At 46.8% G+C, this 15,084-nt stretch overlaps 1 protein-coding gene across 5 annotated transcripts in view; it reads left to right on the forward strand.

Annotated features, from left to right (window-relative positions):
- The first annotated feature begins 1,132 nt into the window (after positions 1-1,132).
- The window catches only part of Sestd1 (SEC14 and spectrin domain containing 1), a 91,342-nt gene continuing 77,390 nt past the window's right edge, over positions 1,133-15,084 (forward strand). The window contains exon 1 of one of the 5 annotated variants that reach the window (XM_051166976.1): positions 1,133-1,157. The gene's annotated coding sequence lies outside the window, so the exon portion shown is untranslated. Of the gene's footprint in view, positions 1,158-1,488; positions 1,575-2,475; positions 3,022-3,175; positions 3,445-3,557; positions 3,604-15,084 lie in introns of those variants that run through there. The other 4 variants (XM_051166972.1, XM_051166974.1, XM_051166973.1 and 1 more) reach the window with 4 other exon arrangements.

Genomic DNA, 15,084 nt, shown 5'->3' on the forward strand with positions numbered 1-15,084 from the left:
AAGTATCCATATACATTAAATAAATAAATTAAAAAAAAAGAACTTTCCCTGTGTTGAGCATTGTACTATGATCTAGGGAACTCAAAATGAGGTAAATCAAATCTCTGTCCTTGTAAGGATCATAGGGTCGAGGAAGAAAAGACCACTAAAGAAAGAAACGGGAAATATGAATAAGTTAATAAAATAAACAGGAGAAGAACGACTAAGGATAATCACGGCCAGGCCTCTATGAAAGCAGAGAGGAAAGGATGTCTAATTTACCGTGTGGTGTGTGTGTGTATGTGGATTTGGGCTGGTAGTAGGATGGTCTGTGAGCCAGTTCTAGGAAGAGGAAGCCATGTGCACTGTCTTTGGGAATTGTAGTTCACTTAACCAGGCGAACTCTTCCTGGTACTGAGATGGATTTCAAATGGGAGCAACTACAGAAGCCTCAGACAGCCTGTGCAAAGTGTGTGGTGTGTGCATAAGGTGGGAGATGGTTCTGGAGGTGGAGAGCGAGGGGTCCGATTCTAAATGGGCTTGTCTACTGCTGGACTCAATCTCTGAGGAGTCTAGACACAGAAGGGGCAAGCTAGGCTTGTGTTTTGAAGGGTTTGTTGGTAGGTGGAAGTGAAGCAGAAGTGAATCTAGAAAAGTCACGGCACTCAGAGTGGATACGAGTGGGACTCCTTTAACCAAGATTGGTCCCCTAGGATTAAGAGGAAGAAAACTCTCTCCCGATTTTCAGCCAAGGGAGCTTAAACAGAGAAAGTTGGGTGTTTATTTGGTATGGGAAGAGTTTGTCCACTGAAGTGGGTGATAACTGGACTGGCAGTGGGAGTTCTATGGAAGGCCGGGCATTGGGACCCTGTGACCATTGTGGTTTTATGTGGATGACTCTTTTGAATTGAATTCAGGAAATGACCTAAAAGTGACTTGTGCAATGAAATAAGAAAGAGGACACTGAAGTAGTCATCACCAGAAAGCCCCGTTTGTGAATTTTGGATCATCCAATGGAAAGAGCCCCAGAGCCCAACAAACGTCTGGAATCCCACCCATCCCTTCATCCCTGAAACCCTTTCCCCTCCAGTATCCAACCCTGTGTACATGGGACCACCGGAGTGCTAGCACAATGGGCTCTCTAGACAAGGGGGATGAAGCATAAGGGAACAGACAAGGTACAGGGGCCTCTCCAGCTACACTTCCTGACCCCCCAGCCGGGAGGGTCCGGGGTGGGGGTGGGGGCTTCCACCACCCACGCGGCCGGGCTCTGACGGGTGGGGACCACAGGACGTCAATCCCAGGCGCCCCGCCCCTTTCCGTGCCGGGCGGGGTCTCCGCGCCGCCGCCGCGGGCGCAAACGAGGTCGCGCGGACGGGGCCTGGCCGCGGGTGCCGGGAGGTGGCCTGGCCACCCGCGCCGCCGCCCCCCAAGCCTGACGCACGGAGGGCCGGGCAGCGATTTGCCGCGGGCCCGCCGCCCGGGCCGCTCCGCCCCCGGCCCGCCTCTCCTCCCGCCTCGCCCAGCTCTCCGCCCGCCGCGCCGGCGTCCCCGCGTCGTCTCCAGCGCCCGCCAGCCCGGCCCGCGCCAGCCAGGTGAGTGCGGCCGCGCGGAGCAGGGGGCGCAGGCCGCGCGGGACAGAGACGCGCGTGGCGCGGGAGGGCGGGCGCGGCCCTCCCACCCTCCCTACGCCGCCGGCCGGTCCGCGCCCGCCGCAGACAAAGCGCCCGAGGTGCGAGCCCTGCCGGCCCATCCCGCTCCCGCCGCCTCGGCCTCGGCCCGCACCGGTCGCTCCCGCGTCCTAGCGGGGTCCCTGGGCCCCGAATCTAGCAACAGGTTTGAGTGTCAGCCTGTATTCACGGGGTCCCCCTCCTTCCCCGCGTGCGGGCATCCCGGGCAAGCCCCCGTATCCCTGCCTCCCGGCCCGCTCCTTTGTGTGCGCCTGGAGCTGCCGGTGCGGGACGCCGGGTGCAGGGCCGGGGCTCCCGGGTTGCCGGTAGGGTTGGGCTCCTCCAGGGCCTGCGGGGGGCTCACAGCCTTTCAGCCCTACATGGCCACAAAGGGAAGGCCTGAGATACTTAGTCAGGGTGCAGGGACCTGTGTTATCCAGTATCCCCTAGAAGGAAGAGACGGTCGCAGCCCGCTCAGCTCAGCTCTGGAGGATTCACCCTGTCTGAGGCTGGAGCATGCTGAAGCAGACAGCCCTGTGGCTCTCCGTGCTCTGACATCCTCTCACACATGGCCCTCACCCAGAGAAGTTGGGAATAACCAGACAGCTGCTGTTTGACAGGTCCTAGATGTCTTCAGGTCTTGTCTGTGTCCAGCATAACCCACCATGCCTGTCATCAGTTTAACAAGCTCTTACATTAAAATTGTCACTCAGGTACCCCTATGTTGGAAAATCCCTGTGGTTTTCTTTGGTTGGATCAATTTTTTTAGGCGCGGGGGGGGGGGGGGTGGGGGGGGGGGGGATGGAAGGAATGGATTTACCCCCATTCAGGAAGAAATCACAATAAAGAACAATTTATCTTTGTTTACAAACCTTGGGTCTTGTCACACCTAGCTGATTTCATTGGTCTGCTATTTTAGTGTAACAATACTAAATAGAAGGAAAATATTTTCCTTTTGCTCTAGGCAGTAAAATACTTTCTTTGTTCTAGAACCAGGAAGCCTTTATACCTAATACTTTTTGGTGGCCAGGACTTGGTGGCCGCCTTTACCCTATGACAAACAGCTACAACGACGAAAACTCCAAAGGGATTACAAAGCCTTTACACATCTCTGTTGATTGCTTTTATGTCCCAAATTCCAGGAAATCGTTTTGCAGAATATGTATTCAGACATTCTAGATCAATCTTACCCTTAAAAATTGGCCTTCCGCTGTGTATTTAGAGCGTACCAGCGTTGTAACCGCTGTGAGTGGGCCTTGGAGCAGTCCATGAAAGAGAGCAGTGATGGACCCAGAAATCCTGAAGAAACAGAGTGCAGAACATAGAAGGAAGACAGAAAGCTGGGTTGGCCTAGGTTTTAGTTGATTGGCAGGTGCCTAAAGGGATGTTAAACGGGCAGTCTTACTCATGATGTATCTGAAAAATCAGGGGGAGGGAAAAAAAGTCAGGTTTTGATGTGTGTGTATGCATAGGCATGTGTGTTCCTTCATTCTGTAAGGATCCCCGTAGGACAAACACAGACTAGTAAGGTTGGGTTTTAAGCAACAAGGTGATAGCAGATTTGTACAGTTAACTTTGGGATAAGTTCACTTTATTAAAAACGCCGTTTATGTTTAACTTCTTAACTTCAGAAGGCCTTTTTAGCTCTTGCAAGCAAACAAGAGCAGTCTCTTGGGGGAAAGGAGGCCGTTGACTAGAGTCCTGGCTAGTTTTTGCTAACTGCTCAAACTAGAGTTTCCTTGGGGAGAGGGAATCTCAGTTAAGGCGCTGCCTCTGTCAGATTGGTCTGCTGTAGGTAAGTCTGTGGGGGCATTTTCTTGATTAATAATTGGTGTGGGAGGGGCCCAGTCCACGGTGAGGGGGGGCCCAGTCCACGGTGGGCTCAAACTAGAGTTTCCTTGGGGAGAGGGAATCTCAGTTAAGGCGCTGCCTCTGTCAGATTGGTCTGCTGTAGGTAAGTCTGTGGGGGCATTTTCTTGATTAATAATTGGTGTGGGAGGGGCCCAGTCCACGGTAGGCTGATGCTGTTTCTGGCCTGGTGGTTTTGGCTTAGATTATAAGAAAGCAGGTGGAGCAAGCCATGGAAGCAAGCCAGCCAGTAAGCAGCTTTCCTCCATGGCCTCTGCCTCAGCTCCTGCCTTCAGTTCCTACCCTGGCTCCCCCGATGGGAGTCTGGGCCTTGTAAAGTGCAGCAGACCCTTTGCTCCCCACGTTGGTTTTGGTCAGTGTTGGATGACAGCAGCAGAAGCCTGGTTAGAATAGGAAAGCAGGGGCTTTCGAGGGAAAAGGGAGCAGGAACCTACATTTCTGTATAGCCTCATTTGAGGTCTAGAATTTATTCTCACAGTGTGCAGTTTTGTGGTTTTTGTTTATTCATTCACAAGATTGTGTAAACACCACGGCCATTTCTAGGCACGCACAACGACTTTGTGTGCCTGTGGATTTACTGGCCTTTCCTGGACATGCCACAGACGGAATCACGCACTCTGTGCTCCTTAATGCCTTAGCGCACCCGTCAGTGCTCATCTACATCGCAGGATGTACCATTTTAGGGCAGAGTAATATTCCGTCGTGTGGATATACCAAAGTTTGTTGATTTAACTGATGTTCATTTGGGTTCTTTTTACTTTGTCTATTTTGTATAATGCTGTGGTACATACTCATTTCCAGATACTTTATGGACATATTTTCACTTCTCTTGGAACTGGAACTCCGTGTGGGATTCCCGGTCACGTGGTGGATATGGCTTTTTGAGGGACCATTACACTGATTCCCGTCGCTGCTGTGCGTTGGCAGCCTCATCACCAGCCTGCGTGGGTTCTGCTTTCTTCAGTTATTATTGATGTAGTGTTGGTGGTGATACTCAGAATCTTACACGTGTGGGTGTTTTACCAGCTGAGCCACACCCCTTCCTGAGTGTCCTCCCCCTTTTCTGTTCCTTTACTGGTAATGTTTGTTTGTTTCTTTGGTTTTGATGAGGCCTCTCAGTGGTAATGGCTGTCAAGTGATGTGTTTCTACCTTTTTATGTTTCCATTAGTATTTGCATATTTCCTTTGGAGAAATGTTTATATTTTATGCCTTCACAGATATTTTCATATTTGATTTCTAAATTGTTCTAGAAGGTAGATTATATGTAGTTTGCTGGTAGGTGCAGAAAGATCCTACGTTTTGCTTATTTTTAAACTTAGTGATAGGGTCCAAGTGTGGACTTTTGTTTGGTCTTTTGACTTCCTGCATTCTTCTGCTTGGTGAGGCATGCAGATGTTACATTTTGCTTGGTTAATGAATGACAAAGCTGGAGGAGAAAATTAAACCAGATATAAGGAAGCAAATGTGTGAGCATACTGCTTTGTTACCAGATTTTGTTATGCTTCTAAAGACACATTGTTTTCTCCCATTCTAACGAGGGAAGTCGAGGTTTCTTTATGTCAGATGGGAAAGAGAGTCATGGTTATAGCCCACATCTGGCTCTTCCTGCTTACCTGATCCTGGAGCCCTGCGCGCACGCCTTCAGTCAGTCAGCCTGTTAACACTCAGTGCCTTCTATTTTCCCATTAATTTATTTCCTCCAGGCCTAAAATAATCGAATAATTTTGTAGAAAGATTAATTTTATTTCTTTGGGTTAAGCTGGAGTGAAATTTTACTTTGAAGGGTGCAGTTTCACATTGAAGTTTGGGTTCTTAGACCAGCTTTTATGTACCTCTTAAAATTCTAATGTGTGGAGAATTCCCAAGTCCTTAGAAGCTAGGTGGGAACCATATAGTATTTATTCTTCATGGCAAATACATTATGCAGTGTGGTACCTGATACATATACAGGGGCTAGCATTTGTCAAATAAATGAGTACATTTAGTAATTAGGAAAAAATGATATATTTTTTTTTTAAGAATAAGATTTAGAAACTCTAGCATGGGTTAAAAATTAGAAATTTGACTCACATCTCTCTCTGTACCAAGTTTAATGGAAGTAAACGATCTGCTTAAGAACCTGGTGATGCCTGGTGATGCCGGGTGCGGTGACTCATGCCTGTAATCCCAGCACTCGGGAGCCAGAGGCAGGTGGATCTCTGTGAGTTAGAGGCCAACCTTGGCTACAAAATGAGTCCAGGATAACCAAGGCTACACAGAGAAACCCTGTCTTCAGCCCCTCTGCCCAAACAAACAAACAGAGCCTGGAGACTGGCTTGCTTGTTTCCCTCGTTAAGTACACACATGCAGTAGTTGGACATGCTAGTTATAAAGACTGAGCAAACAGTGAGGTGTAGAGTAGAAGCTGAATATCTCCCTTCACTTCCTGTCTATTTCCCTCCCTTCACCCCTACAGTCACTCCTGTTAACAGCCACTCACATCTGTACGTGTATCCGTGCACGTGTGTGTGTGTGTACACATTCACATGACCCACCATAAACACGCAGTGCATTCATCCTTCACAGGTGGAATCAGCATGTGTATCATTCTGTTTTTCACTTGAATATCATGTTTACGGGTCCCTTCTCAGTTTGTCCTTGCCTGGCCTTGGCGCCCACATTAAACAGAGCCTTCGGAGATTAGCAGCACACCTTCCCTGTTTCTGAGCTCCAGGGCAGATACAGATGCCTGTCTTGTCAATTTGCAGTTAGCTATCACCTGACACCTGTGGGGAGCGAGTACCCCGAGATGACCTTTCTGATTGTCTCCAGTCTTTTTGTGCTCTCAGATTCCCACACTCGTTTTCTCTTACACTTTGTGAGTTGACAGAGGTAGATGATTAACCAAGTCAGTGTATGTGGGGGTCATGGAAAATGAAGGCGTAAGTCCTACATGTCTGTCTCCTGGCTGTGAGCCATAGGTTGGCTTCTTCTTCCCTTAGGATTCCACTCTCTTATCATACAGTTCAGAGGGTTGGGGAATGGTAAGTGAGATGTGGGGTCACATATGAGGAAGCCACGTAGCTGCATCTAATAAATATTAAAAAGACTGGAGGTATAGTTTAGCTGGTAAGACTGCTTGCCTGACAGATGTGACACCCCAGCTTCAAGCCCCTGCACCAAGTAAGCCTGGAGTGGTGGCACATGCCTGTCATACCACAGTTGGGAGGGAGAGGCAGGAGGAAAGATCAGAAGTCCTGTCCTTGGCTGCAGAGGGAGTTTGAGGGCAACCTGACATACACGAGACCCTGTCTCATGGGAAGAAAAAGAAGGGTGGGGGGCTGGTAAGACTTTTCAGTGAGTGAAGATGCCGGATGCCTGATGTCCCAAGTTCCATCTCTGAGGTCTACCCAGCGTGGGGAAGAGAACCAGTTCCCACAAGTTGTCTGTGGGCTCCACACGTACACATTGGCAGGTGCCTCCCCACCCCCAAACAAAACAAAGTGAAATAAAGAAGAAAAAAAATTAAGAATTTCCTAGTAATAAACTGTCATGTGCTTTTCAGATGTAATTTGTTACTGTGGCTGTTCTGATTCTGTTTTAGCTTAGCAAGAACAAACTTAAGGGGATAGAGTGGTGGCGCTTGGCTGCCTTCCACTGAGTTGGAAAGATTTGCAAAAACTCCTAGGCTATCTGCCTAGCTTTAATTTTGGCAGGCTGTTCTGTGCAAACACTTGAGTTTTTGGGGGCAGGAAAGTAGAGGAAAATAACAAGAGTGCACAGATGCAGGATAGCCTGTGTTATCTGTTATCTGTATCTATTTGATTTCAGACGGTGAGCTTCTCTCAGTACAAGGGGATGACAATAGCTGCTGTATAGGCTAGTTGTGAGGAAGGCAGGGCTTAATGTAGTGCCAGGCTTCTAGGTGGTGGTTGAATACTTTCTCTTCTCTCTTTTTTTTTTTTTTTTTTTTTTCAAATAATTTCTGACCAACATTCAGTCACTTGGGTCAGTAAGATGACCTGTAGGCCTAAGTCAGAGTTGTAGTCTATAGGACACTTGATAACCGTGGATATGTCACCTATGTGCTCAGATCCTTATGAGTAAAAGAAGCAGCCTCTTCCCCACCTGACAGTTCCTGGCTAAGTCTTTTCATTCATTGCAGCTGCCCCCTCTGGGGGAAGGGGAGTAGAGTGCAGGAGTTAAATGTGCGGTGCCCTGGAAACTGAAGTCCTGATATGTACAAAAAGCCCATCCAGGGTCGAAGGAGACTACTTATTTATTAATGATTTCCATGAATAAAATACTGATAGAGAGTTGTTAATGTGTCCTAATGTCTGTGCTTAGCAGTGGTCATTTTTTTTTTTTCAGTACTTTGTTTTGCTCATGATCGTTTTACGTACATAATTTATCACTTAGTGTTCATTGCATTTTCAGTTCGCTCAGGTAGAGAGTGTAGGGTAGAGATCCTAAAGGGAGGCCAGGGTTCCTCTGTCAGCTTGGTGTGTGTATGTGTATGTTAAGACTGGGCAGGACAAGTTCCTCCCAGTTGAAGATTTGCAGAAACTGCAGATTCTTGGAAAGAAGTTGCGAAAATCTGCATTAGAATTCCCATCTTCTCTGGACTTGCAGAGTCCTTTAGAAAGGAGCCTGCTCTTGTCAGCTGGTTTGTGAAGAGCTATTGATTATATTCTTGAAAGATGGCAACATTGTTTTTCCTTTAATAGGGATTGCTGGAGCGTTTGCTTCTCTTTCAGTTTCATTGATTGGGTATCTTGGCAAGCTTTGAGTTGGGGATCTGCCGAACTAAAAATGGTATTGGAAGATCACAAATGAACTTGATGCCCAATAATCCCACAAAAGTATTGGGAAACTGGCTGCTTTGGCTTTTACGTAATGGGGGTGGGCATTGCCACGTTTAGGTAGAGGGACTTTTGCCAGGGTGAGTTCAGTTGCACCATGTGGATTTTCACTGACATTGAGTAAGTTTTGTTTTTTTTTTTTGTTTTTTGTTTTTTTTGTTTTTTGTTTTTTGTTTTTTTGTTTTTTTTTGTAGAATGGCAAACACATGGGAACTATGGGTAGAAGAGGTGGAACTTGTCTTCATAGAGCTTACCCTTCAGTTGGGAGGGAAGGAATAGGATGGCAGATAAAATGACAGTGGCGAAACTGTGTCTGTTCTTTGTAAAAATCAATGTATTGAGTTGGGCCTTGGTAAAATATCAACAGTCTCCTGAGGAACACTGACAAGAACAATGCCACTCTTGAAGAGGTGTAGCATTTCTCACGGTTATTCTGTGGAGGTCACTTTGCTCGTTTTATAATAAGTCTCCTTCAAGACCTGTTTTTTTGTGGAATGGGTTTCCAAAAGCCCAAGCTGCGTTTGAAAGTCACCCCAGGGTGGCCCAGTAGGTCTCATGCTGAACAGCTTCTAGCCTTTGTCTCGGTACTGGCCTTGGTTCCTTGATTTACATTTTTAATAGTTAACACATTCTTATGTCTTTATTCCATTTCAGAGCAGAATGTGGTATAGATAAACACACACACACACACACACACACACACACACACATCACACTAGCTCCATGGGTGAGCACATGGAGGCAGACAGGCTCATATAGCAGGGTCAGCCATGGTGAATAGGCTTTTTCCCAGGTCAATGTGGTGTGGTAGCAGCTGGACTTAGTGGGAAGACTGCTGCCATCACTGAGCAGGGCTGGTTGTCATGGTGACAGCATGAGCGTTGGTACTTGCTGTCCCTGGTGTAGATAACATATACAGCATGCTAAAAAGCACATGAGGTGGGTGGCTTTTAAGTTTAGATTTTTTTTTTTTTTTTTTCAGGGAGAGAGGCCAGTTTGAGGAAGACCCTGACAGGGTGCTGGATTGGCAGGCAAGCAGACTCACCCAGCTAGGATCCAAGTACATTTAAGGAGAAGTGATGGTGGTGGGGACAGCCTTGATAGGTAGTGGAGGAGACTGGGTCTCTTTTGATCTCTGAATTTTGAATCTTTCCCACTCCCTCCCTACATTGTTTTCACAGTTTATCTTAGCCCAAGTCCTTTTCATTATAAAAGCTAATTGGATTCTGAATAGGCAATGTATGCATACATTTCAGTTTCTAAGAGGCAAGACGACACATGAAAACTTACTTTTATTCTCGTTCCTTGAACACTGTCCTCTGTGAAACTGTCAGTCTTAGTAGGTTCATGTGCCCTTCCAGAGGTATCTTGTTTTATACATATATGCTTTCTTATCCTTTTGATATAAAAGACACCTCAGTATCTATGTCCGCACTGTCTTCTGGGACAGCATGCACACTCTGAACCTCGGCTTCTTTTTTTCATGCCAGTACATGAAGAGCTTTGTTCTCCTCCCCCGCCTGCCCATTCTCTCTTCTTACCTCTCTCCTCCCCTCTTCCTACCACACTCCCCTCCCTCCCTCCCTTTTTCTCCCTTACCCTCTCCTCCCATCTCCCCTCTTTTACTGTTTTATTTTGAGACAAGGTCTCCTGTTGCCAAAGCTTGTCTGGAACTCTGTGTAGCTGAAGATGACATTAAATTCTAATCCTCCTGCCTCTACCTCCTAAGGACTAAGATTGTTGGTATGAATAACTGCATTTGGAATATATAATATATATTACATATATATGATATATATATATATATATATATATATAAATGATATATATTTATTTTGAGACAAGCCTTGCCACATTGCCCATGTTGCCCAGTGAGCCACATTGGGTTCACATGATTTTTCTGCCTTAGTCTATCTCATAGCTGAGACTACAAGTGTATACCACCCCATAGCATCGTCTTTTTAAAAATGTGTGTGTGTGTCTGTGTGTGCCTGTGTGCCTGTGTGTGTGCCTCTGTGTGTGTGTGTGTGTGTGTGTGTGTGTGTGTGTGTGTTGTTATCTATGTTTGCTGCTGGACCTCAAACTCAGCGTCTCATGCAAGACAAGCTATGCCTTGCCTCGCGTGGGTAAGTGCTCTGGCACCGAGCTGTATCCCCAGCCTCTGGTTCTGGAATAATTTTAGATTTATTGTACAAGCTGTGCCTCTCCTGCATCTCCCGCAGTTTCAGTTCCCCCGACCTTATCTTACAATGGTAGGTTAGTCAAAACCAAACCAACCTTGGCGTGTTACTGGTGACTGAAGTCCAGACTTTGGACTTGTGTTTCCACTTACTGCCCTTCTCTGGTTCAGGGTCACTTCTAGAATACTAGGTTACATTACTACTTTTCTCTCTGCTTGGCCTTGTAGTTTTGGATGGCCCTAAGAGGTTTTAGGTTCGTAAAACACCCCTGAGTGCACATGTCTGATATTTTGCTCAGGATCACAACAGTGGTATGGGTGTGTCTTTGACAAATCTTGATCCGTCTGTAGTTAAACATTCCACTTACTCTATGTAAACCTTGCCATGTAATAGACACTTAGGTGATTTAGTAAGTTATAATGGTTAAGAGAGTAGATTTGAGAGCTTGATCATCTGGGTCCAAACCCTATTTCTGCCCCAGCAATGTGATCTTGGATTACTTCCCCCCAACCCCCGTTCAACACATAAGAGCTGTGGGAGGATTAACTAGAAAATGTGTGGGATGCTTAGGAGAGCATCTGCCAGGACTCTAGTGCTGGATAAGTGCATAAGATTATTAAAAAGCTACTGGCTTTGATTATTAGAATAGTACGGTACTCAATCCCCCCCCCATTTTTTTTTTTGGTTATTTCACAGACCGTGGAGAGGGAAGGTGTATGTGAGAACATTCGTAGGAACTGGATTTTGGGTCTCTTTGTTAGGGTTCTTTAAAGGAGCAGAGCTGATAGAGTGAGTATAAGCACTTAGGATTGGTTTACAGCATGCGGTCTGGGCAGCCCAGTAGTGGCTGTCTCTTAGGTGCACGGTACATGATAGTGGATGTCTAAGCAGTGTCATTCCAGCACTCAAAGCCCGAAGGGTTCTTGGAGAGCTGCTGGTCTTCAGTCTGTGCTAGAATCCCAGGGAAGTTGGTTCTGATATGTGGAAGGATGGATGAACTTGCCTTCCAGAGTGAGGGCAAGCAGGCAGCACAAAGCACTTCCCTTCTTTCATGTCCTCCTCCGTGGGCTGCCACCAGAATGAGCTGTCTCAGTTAGGCTGGGTCTTTGTGCTTCATATAATCTGGCTAAGAAAATCCCATGCAGCATTGTGAGGTGGCTTGTGTTTTAATTGACTCTAGATAATAGGGTCAAGTAGACAACCAAGATTAGCCATCATAGCATCCTTGGTCCTTGCAGTTCTGATCTTTGGAGATACTGCTGGCTTTCCCTCCATGTAGGTACTAGTTTGCATATTGACCAGGGATATCTGAGAAGAGTGGTGTCACAGCATTTATTGTGGAACCAAATTATTTGTTTATTTGTTGACAAGTTCTTTTCTTTTTTTTTTTTTTTTTTTCTTTTGCCAAATCAGAATTTCCACTAAGACAAGTTCTTTTCTTATGAATTAAATTGGACACCTTTTCAAACTGAGGTATTTAAGAGTTTAGGATTTGCTCATGGCTACAATCCTAGCACTTGGGAGACCAAAACAGGAGGATTGCCACTGAGTTCAAGAAAAGCTGGAGAGGCAAAGTGAGTTACAGGTTAGCTTGGGCTATATACAGTGAGAACCTATCTCAGACAAGCAAGCCAGCAAATGCTTTGGCTTGGATGTTTCCCTGTTCAGAACGCATTTGTTCTTTGTTATTTGGGAAGTGACAGAAAGCTGTTGAGTTGGGGAGTAACTTGGGAAAGGCTAAAATACTGTGGTTGTAGGGTAGACCAGCTGCGCCTTCGAATTCCAAATTACTGACCTCCTGAGCTGGCATGCACGGTGACGGTGACTTGGGATGCTTAGAGTTTTAAGGGAGTAGGCCTGCTGTGCGCAGCTATGTAATTGACCAAGAAGGAAGCTGCCAAGAGAGGGCTGGAAGCACAGTTTGTGGTTACATAAACTAAAGCTCAAAACACATCAATCTGACATAATTTATAACATGAAGATTTATCATTTTGCATAATAATTGGGCATGAAATGAAAGCTATTTGCATATGTAGCCATGATTAGCAGTAACAGTGACTTGTGGAAGTCCTCCTTCCCCATAGTGTTCTCCAGTTCACAGGCCCTTTGCCAGCCAGCAGTTGTGTCTGGTACCTTCTACCACTCAGTATCATCACTAAACTGCCTTTTGCCATCACTAAATTGCCTTTCTCCCCTTCTTTCCATTGCTTCAAAACAGCAGCCGAGCCTGCTTTCCCCATCTTGCTGTGGTTTTGGTGTCTTTGCTTTTGCCTTCTTCAGCCCTGGGTATGTTGGAGAAAAGCTTGGATGTAACATGTCCATCAAAGGTCCGTGTTTCAGAAGCTGAGCCGCAGCTTGGTAGTGTTGAGGAGGTGGAAACCTTAAGTGCTGGGGCTTAGTGGTGGGTTCTTTGGGCTGCTGAAGGCAAGTCCTGCAGGAGTCTGGGGCACGCTCATTTTCTGCCTGGCGGTAAGAGAGCAGTTCTACCCTGCTTGCCTACTACAACGTGCCACCTCACCCACTGTGCCTACAAGTAGTAATGCTCCGCTAGTGGGCTACAACCGCCAACACTAAGCCAGAGTATCCGTTTTCTCTTGATAAGTAGGCGCTTGTGCTGTTTGTTAGAGTGCTGGGAAGCTGCTTGGTTCTCAGCGGACTGAGGTTAGCATAAGTCCTTGGCTGTTCCTGAGTTTGCCTCTTGTGTTGGGAGAGTCTGTGAAGTAAACTTCTAGCCCATTGTGTATGCCTCCTACATAGTCCTCACAGCACAGACGCTCCAGCACTCTAGAACACAAGATTGGCACTTAGAGGTGATGAGGCAGATACAAGCATGGCCGCCATGCTGAGGAGAAGAAAGGGATGCTAAGCCAGGAGAGGAGAGTGAACATTTGAATGGAATCTGACTCTCTTCTGAAGCCTAGGGCCTCAGCTGCACGGAAGCAGACCCATTTCCTCCATCAGACCCAGATGAGCCAAAAGCCAGAATTTCTCTTAGTTGCCTTAAAATACAGTTCAGTCCTCCTTAAGTCTTTTTGTCTTAATCTGAGAGGACAGACTCCTGGGGCCTGGAGATACCGTCTGGAGCACTTAGGAGACAGGAGCGAGTATTATGGCGGCTGAGAAGACAGGTGCAGATTTTACAGATGTGGTTTTGGGGCTTGTCTTGTCATTACCCAGAGACTGCAGTGTCTCCTCCCTGTGGGAAAGGTGGCAAAGCCCCTTCAGGATCAGGGTCTGTAGCTGCTTTGTGATCCAGGATTTGTATCCTGCTTACATTCTAAATACTCAAGAGCTGCCTGGCTAGGTCCTGGGCCGCTGAGTTGAGTGGCTGAGAGTTCCGGATTCTGTCCTGCATGCGCAGTTTCTGTTACAGTGCCCTTTGAGTGAGATGGCTTCTGTCCCTTGGGACTATTCCAGCCCAGCCGTTACTCATATCTCAGTGTGAGTCATCTAGGCAGATATTTGTTTTTTTCCCCTAATACTTCCTTGAGATCAGATATTTTAGAAAAAATAATGTTGGTAGGAGAGAAACATTTACAATTTACATCTGCGTTTGTTTGTTCAGGCTGCTATTTATGTCTCGTTTGTTCAGGCTGTGTTCTGGGGGTGTTGTAAGCTATGTAAGCTTACTTCGGATACTTCTAAAGGTAGGAAAGTCCGCAATAAAGCAGTGTCAAGTTTGCCATCTGGTGTGATTCACAGATGGGATTCTTGTGGCCTCTCCTGGAGGAGGTCAGGAAGGGGCTTTTTGGGCTCGCTCTTGTGGCACTGGGCATTGAACTCCAGAGCTCACACATGCAAGGCCAGGTGCTCTCCCTCTGAGCTGTACCCCTGGCCACCTTTGCGTTTTAAAGCACTTCTGAGACAGTGTCAGTAAGTTGCCCAGGCTGGCCTTGAGCTTGCTTTGCCGCCCTAGTAGGCCTTTTCTGCCTTTGCTTCCTGCATGGCTGTGGCTGGGAGTGTGGAGGTCAGCGCCATCATAGGATTTGGACATCTCTCTCAGGAGGGTGCTGGTCCTGTCCTCATGACCTAGTCACCTCAGACATCATGCTGAGGGTTAGGACTTTTGAAGGGACACAGGCAGTCATGTCTCTTGTGCAGACTCATGTCTTGCACTTAAGTTGCTTTGGTGGCATTTGAGTACACGGAGCTCAGGCTGGTGGAGGGCAGCCTTGGTGACACACCCACCCATGTGTTCCAAGTAATAGCAGAACTCAAATGGCAGTGCTGAGGATTGAACTCAGGACCTTGTTTATGCAAATATGTGTTCTACCACCTAACTGCACCCCAGCACCAGGACTAAGCTTAAAAACAAACAAACAAACAAACAAACAAAACAATGTGCTTTATCCCATTCAGTTTTAAAGAATGCCTACTTAACCAGCAAGGAGATATGTGCCCAAGGAGATTTGTTAATAGTGGGAGCACAATTCTTACATCATAGTAAGTTCAGAGTTGGATCAAGGCCTACTGCAGCCATGCAGGTTTTCCAGTGAATTTTACCTTTATCCCTTTCCTTTGGGCACTGTCTTCCTGGGGGTTGT

Source organism: Acomys russatus, chromosome 24 (genome assembly GCF_903995435.1).
Source record: "Acomys russatus chromosome 24, mAcoRus1.1, whole genome shotgun sequence".
Lineage (NCBI taxonomy): Eukaryota > Metazoa > Chordata > Mammalia > Rodentia > Muridae > Acomys > Acomys russatus.